A 6,519-nucleotide genomic window follows, 5' to 3' on the forward strand; every position below is an offset into this window, starting at 1 on the left:
AATTTACATGGGGAGTATACCTAAAAAGCTCATACAAAGCTTACCACTATGCAATTTTTGAAGTGAGAAGCAGGCAATGTGAGTAGCAGAGAAATGTCAGGTAGGGCTTTAGAAGGGATTGCTACTTCTTCAATTGTGTGTTTTAAATACATATAATTAATGAAATTCCTAAATGTATTGCTGCTAGTAAGGTCTCTAGTACAGATGGTCTGAGATAGTCGCAAAAGATCTTCCATCAGGAACACCTGCTAATTACTTTGCATTGTTGTACTAAGCAGGAATTTCTTTGTTAGAAAGGCCTGAAAAAGACTCTTCTCCTCCCAGTAAATAAGCTCTTCCAAAGCTTTCTCCAGACAGTAATAGGAGAAGAAAGGAACTGGGAAGCCCTGAGATACTGGCTAGTACATTTCGGGAAGAAACAAGACAGCATTATTTTTTCATTTCCAATACTGGTCTAAAATAAAACTCAGGGTAGAAAATTACACTCCAAACATTCAATGATAAGGCTATTCAAGCTAGGTTTTCATTCAGTTCAAGGACCATGCCAGAAATTGTCATAGTGCTCGTCAAAAGAAATAGTCATGATCATTTAGACAAAATAATTGCCTTTGACCTTTCCTTTCCTAGTGAATAGTCTTCCTTCTGAAGAAAGCAGACTTCCTAATGGTGGCAGTTCTCCAAAATGGTATAGAAGTGCTTATTCATTAATTATGTAGAGGGATTATCATTGGAAAAATCGTATTAGGTTGGATTTTTGCTATTTTAAGTCAATTCCAAAAAGCCCAATCCTGATTTCTTTCACATAAAAGAACCAATGACTTGAATGAGAAAAAAAGAGCCAATCCATCTTAGCAGAGAGCAATGCATCCATTTCATGGATACAGCACTTAGTGCTTTACCTGTGTTCGAGGTAGGTGCACTAACAGGTATGTCCCATCGCTCTCGTCTCCCAGCCAGGGGACCAGTCGGAGCGTGATGTGGCTCCTGTGCAGCCCTGAGTGCACAACACAGCCTTGTCCTCACACAGATTTGGGATGTGATCAAGCTGTGCAACAGGAGCTGGATGATGGAAAGCACTGCATACACAGACAATCTGCACATTGTTAGCAAGCCAAATACAATTATATAATGTTGTTCTTACTTACTGCTGTCATTCTGTTTGTTATTGAGGCCTCAACTGTCCCGGTGTTAAGACTGGTACAAATATCAAGAGAGGACATATCTGGCCAATGTAGCTTGGATCTTGATGTACGGTGTATTGCTAAACGTGGTGGGGCTAAAAGATGAAATATATGTAATCTGCACAGCAAGAACCAAATGCTACTTTAGTCCGGCAGGTGTTATTGGTGTTCACATTATTCCTATGCCTAGAAGCCTTGTCACATCCCTAACTAGGGCATCGCTGAGCTACCTGCAGTTCAAATGACGATGAATCACAGTGGTCTAAGTAGTGAGTCTAGATAGCGAGTCCAAATTGACTTCACTGCCACTGCATCAGTGTAACACGAGGTAGAATTTTGCCTGTGGGTGGAGGCAGCTCTTTTAGTGGAAGCTAGGTCAGATGGCTGTTCCGAGCCCTGCTCCTTCCCCGTTGCAAGTGGAGGGAGTAGCTAGAGCTAAGGGAAAGGGCAACTGAATCCTCCTTTCACCCTGGAAATCTTGGCCCCTGATGTTCCCATGTTTCCAGCACGTTTTGTTCACTCCAGAGCTCAGAGGACAGATTTGCAGCTTCCCTAGAGCTGTCTGATTCCTCAAAAAGATGTTTCTCCTCTGGCGTTTTCCCCAAATTTGAGCCTGCGCTTGTGAAACCCTCCGCCAACAGAGGTTTCCACTGTATGTGAATGCATTGCAATGCATTCATTTTTAAGCCTTCTGCTGGTGAAACAGTGCCTGATTAACAGTGTTAATTTTTCATATGGAGAGAGCTAGAATGTGTCGTCATCCACTCTGCCAATATGTCAGAGTGTTCATTCATCCAAAGCAAAGATATTCTTTCTTGGAAAGAAAAAGAAGAGTTGATGCAATTCGAAGTTGGTATGAGCCTCAGTCCATAAGCACTCTATAACATACCATGGTAGAACGACTTATTACATGGCATGTGATACAGCTTACTGCTAGCTTTAGAGCAAGATTACAGCTAATGAGACAATCTTGAGCAGCACTTCAGGCTTGGCCTACTGTTTGGGAAGATTAGTGAGGACAGATATCTGAGTCTGTCACAATACTAAATCAAAAGCTATTATGGTATCGCTAAGGCTCGTGGTACAATTAGGATGACATGGGATCAATGGGATTCAAAGGCCGTGTGAGGGACTGTCTGCCTTTGCTTCCCGTTCTCATTGGGTTTGATGCATCCATCTTGGGAAACTTCACCTTACGGTGAAAGCTGTGGCGCAAAGCTGCCCTGGAGCATCTCCAGCTCCCCACGGCCTCTGCAGAAGACAGCTCTGTGTCGCAAGCCAGCCTCTTCTTTCATCAACTTGCCTCCTAGGTCCTATATGCTACGGTAGACCCCAGGGTGCAGGGCATTCAGCGGGGCAGAAGGAGGAGTCCTGAAATTTGGATGTAAAGGCAGCATGAGCTCTATTCCCCCTGCATGAGCAGAGAGGCTATGTGGTTACCACTGCCTTACTTCTGTACAGAAGGATCTATAAATGATAAAAAGCAATGCAGAACAATGAATACAGCTACTACTGTTAGTACTGATGTGCTGCAATAGTACTAGCACTTAATCGTTTCAGGATCATTTGGTATTGTGCACACTTACAATTTTGATTACCCTACGGTATATTCCTCACCACCGAGGAAACTTCATTACAGGGGTACATACCTCCCCTCCCACAAGTTGCACTGCTGCATCAGCAGTAGCAGGTCTTGATGTCTGTAACAATATGCCCACAAAGGCTTTGCAAACCTTTATCAATTGTTTCAGTGTACGAGAAAAACATAAATAAAGAGTACTGCTTATTTCAGTCTTCTAAGCTCATTATATCTGTGGACACTGAAAATGCTTTTAAGCCCTGGAGATTACATAGGGCAATGCTCCTTCTGTAATGCATGGGAAGATTACGGGAACATAGTTCTGGATATACTCACATATGCACCTTGGTGGTGTTCCATACAATTGTGATGACATAACTCAAAGTGATATTTGCTTTACTGGATCTCTTAGAAAGCTGACGACTTTCTAAACTGTGTTGTTTCGCCAAAGTTATGTTGCTGATTCCCGTGACATACGGGCTTTCCTGATGTGGGAGGTCTGCCTTGGTTGATGATGGTTTATGAAAACTACCAGCGTAAGAAGTTGCGCTGTAATTACATCATATGTATGCATAGCCCTGCACTCTGCAGAAAGGCATGCCAAACTACTTAGTGTTTATCAGTTCCCTATCTACGGGTAAGCTAGGAGAGCTGCTCTTCTTATCTTACCAAGCCCATGTTTCTGGAGCTGAAGGTCACAAATTCCAACAAGCTAGATCACAACGTGGTGCGAGCCTGCGTTTGTGTCTGTGGCCTCTTACCAATGGCATCTCGTGTTTAAACTGAATTCCTGTCAGCGTATCTACGCTGCCTTGAAGTGAAAAACATTTTCGCCTCACATAGAAAAGGTATATACAGCGACTGAAGCATTACGTGGTTACTTGCTGCTTCCCGGTTACTGCGCTTTCCACCTTTTCCACGGCAGTTACATCGCAGCAAGTCAGAAAGGTCCATTTAACAACTGTCACATACGACATTTATTATGGACTGCAGCTGTTGACAGTTATGCAACTGGGATGAAATGCATCCCCATAAAAAGCACTAGGACGAGGCCTGTGCCACCACACAGAGTCTGGCTAAATCCTCAAAATAGACTCAGGTAGAGCATGCAGCAACTAGGAGTCTAAGTGGATGACTGCGATCCCAGACATTTCAACCATGTTCTACAATATTTTTAATGTAGGATCCATCTACCCCAAGCAATTTCACTTCCCCATCTCTGGTGCTGTCTAGGCATTTTGACTAGGAAAGAGCAAACGCAGCAGGTTTCTCGTTTTGCTGTTTTCCCTCAGAGAAACTTAGGAAATTGCATTTTTTAAACGCTGAGTTACAGCTCGTTTAGACCAAATACTAACTTTGCGCCATGATATGGTCTCTTACTTAATTTTACACCCTGGTTTTATGCAGCTTTGAAGAACATGTCACGCACTTTCCTCCCTCAGTTTAGTATAGTGCAAAATTACTTCAATTCTCACTAGCTTCAGCAGCTTGCAGGGCATTTCTTTTTTTATGCTGAGATTTTGGCAAGGGCTTTGTGGAAACAGCAGTACAGATGTATGGTCATGTAAGAGCAGATTTATAGTTGCACATGAACTTTTTAGTGTTTTAACTTCGTAATCATAATGTCCCCTTGCATTTGGGCTTTTCACAGTGTGTTAAGCAGAATAAATACATGTGTCTGCAAGCACATCTCTTTTGGTTGCTCATGCAAATACGAAGCTGGCACAAGTCAGCATCTGCCACTGGTACAGCTGGGCCTGTGTGCATGGTGTTTGTTACGCCCATATTCAGTGCCCAGTCCTGCAAGGCACAGCGTGCTCCCCCAAAATAGCTCACTTTATAGCAGTCAAAGTCTGCCCATCTGGAGAAGCGTGGCAGAGCAGCGTGTATCTGTGTGCTACAGTAAATCTTTCATTAAGTTTGGAAAGGTCAAATACAAGATTCAATAACATTCTTAAAGTCAACAAAGCCGACCTGTGGCACTAGGTCTTATTTTTACATGTTGGCTGAGGTTTTTCCCAAAACATTGCTATTTTAAGCATTTCAAAATCAGAGGCCACATTGTTATTGGTTATTGTTTGCATGCTTGTAGCAACTAGGACCGACTCTCTACTGAGCTGGACAAACACGGGCAGCGTGAGAGCGGGCATGGGAAAACTTGGCAGTTGCTTATGGCAAGAGGCTGATCTGGATGCAAAACAGGCATGGTTTTATAGTGTATTTTCTCTCTACCAGATCCCTGTAACACTGTAATGAGCACTGCTGTCATACTAAATTCCTGCTGTGAGTCAGAAAGGAGTTGAAGCAGAAGAGCCTCCGACACGGTCCCCCAATCCTGCATCTGCCAGGAGGTACAGCGAGTACAAGCCCCCAGGACTCTGCCCCACAGCTCGTTATCCTAACACCCCTCCGGTCCCCCTGGGAGGAACGAAACTGGCTTTAATGCTTGAGAAGTCCTGGAGCTAGATCTCAACACAGGGCAGAAAGACACTCCCTGCCTCAAAAAATTTACAATCTAAGACAAAAAAAACCCAAGGGCAATACAGGCACTGCAGTCTCCTTCAGCTTACAGCTCTATTTACTTTCCCCATCCGTACTTTTCATTTCTGGTTTTTACCTTGTCTTTGTCTTTGCTTGACTAATAACATCATCCACTTGTCCTATAGTAAATACATCTTCCTTACTTGCCTGGAATGTGGTTTTGTGAATGGTGTATCTAGATTGCTACAGAATAAAATTAAAGCAAAATCACTGTTGCCCATTAATATCAATAGACTCTTAAATTGGTTGCTTTCATGCTTTCATGCTCTGTTTTTATTAGATATTTAAGTCACTGTGTTCTTATTAAGATTACAGGATGTTACAACTAATGGAAATAAGCCATTGCAACAACTTTGACATTACTAGTCAGGAACAGTTCACATTTCATGAACCTGTTTTATAGGAGCCTGTAATTATACATCCGTAAGACACATTTCATACCTGTTTTATAGGAGCCTGTAATTATACATCCGTAAGAAAATACGAACCATATACAGTCTGCACGCTTTTCAATTTTCAGCCAGAAAATTTTAGTGTGGAAGCTAGATCATTTTCAAAGGGAAGAAGAGTATATTATGTGCTATATCAAACCAAGATACTGTGTTACACTGAAAGAGATTAACTGTATAGCCAGAACAGGACAACCTCTTCTTGCAAGTGAAACCTTAATTGAACAAAACGTGGTGGTGCAAATTTTGACGTTTTGCAGTAATGAGCCTGATTCCTCCATAGAGATGGAGACGTATAATCACTGACAGACAAAAAAGTGATAAAGGTCATAAAATACAGCTGAGGTTATGATACTTCTCACCTTATCATGTGAAGTGATTTCAAGTCACTTTTAACCTTTGGATAGGTCATAGATAGGTCTTTATCAAGCCTGCACATGCGTGTAACAAATTAGACTTTAGCTTATTATCACTATTACTCTATCTGGCTTTGCTCAATTAGGTGTGTTGAGCACTTCTCAAATGGGATTAAGCACCTCATTTTTTACTACCGTAAATACACCAACAGCTGGGCCAGGAAGAGAGAAAAGGTACCATTGCATGTGACAAGGCGCCGTCATCCTGCGGCGCGCTGGGAAGGGACGCTGCGAGTGTTGGGAAAGGCACACCAAAGCTGCTCGTTTCCTGGAAGAGTCTTGGTACAGTGGAGCAAAAGTCGCGGGCTCATTGCCAGAAAAAGAAGGGGGGGGCGGGGGGGGGGGGGAAGAGA

This window comes from Aptenodytes forsteri, unplaced genomic scaffold, assembly GCF_000699145.1.
Source record: "Aptenodytes forsteri isolate BGI_AS27 unplaced genomic scaffold, ASM69914v1 Scaffold125, whole genome shotgun sequence".
Taxonomy (NCBI): domain Eukaryota; kingdom Metazoa; phylum Chordata; class Aves; order Sphenisciformes; family Spheniscidae; genus Aptenodytes; species Aptenodytes forsteri.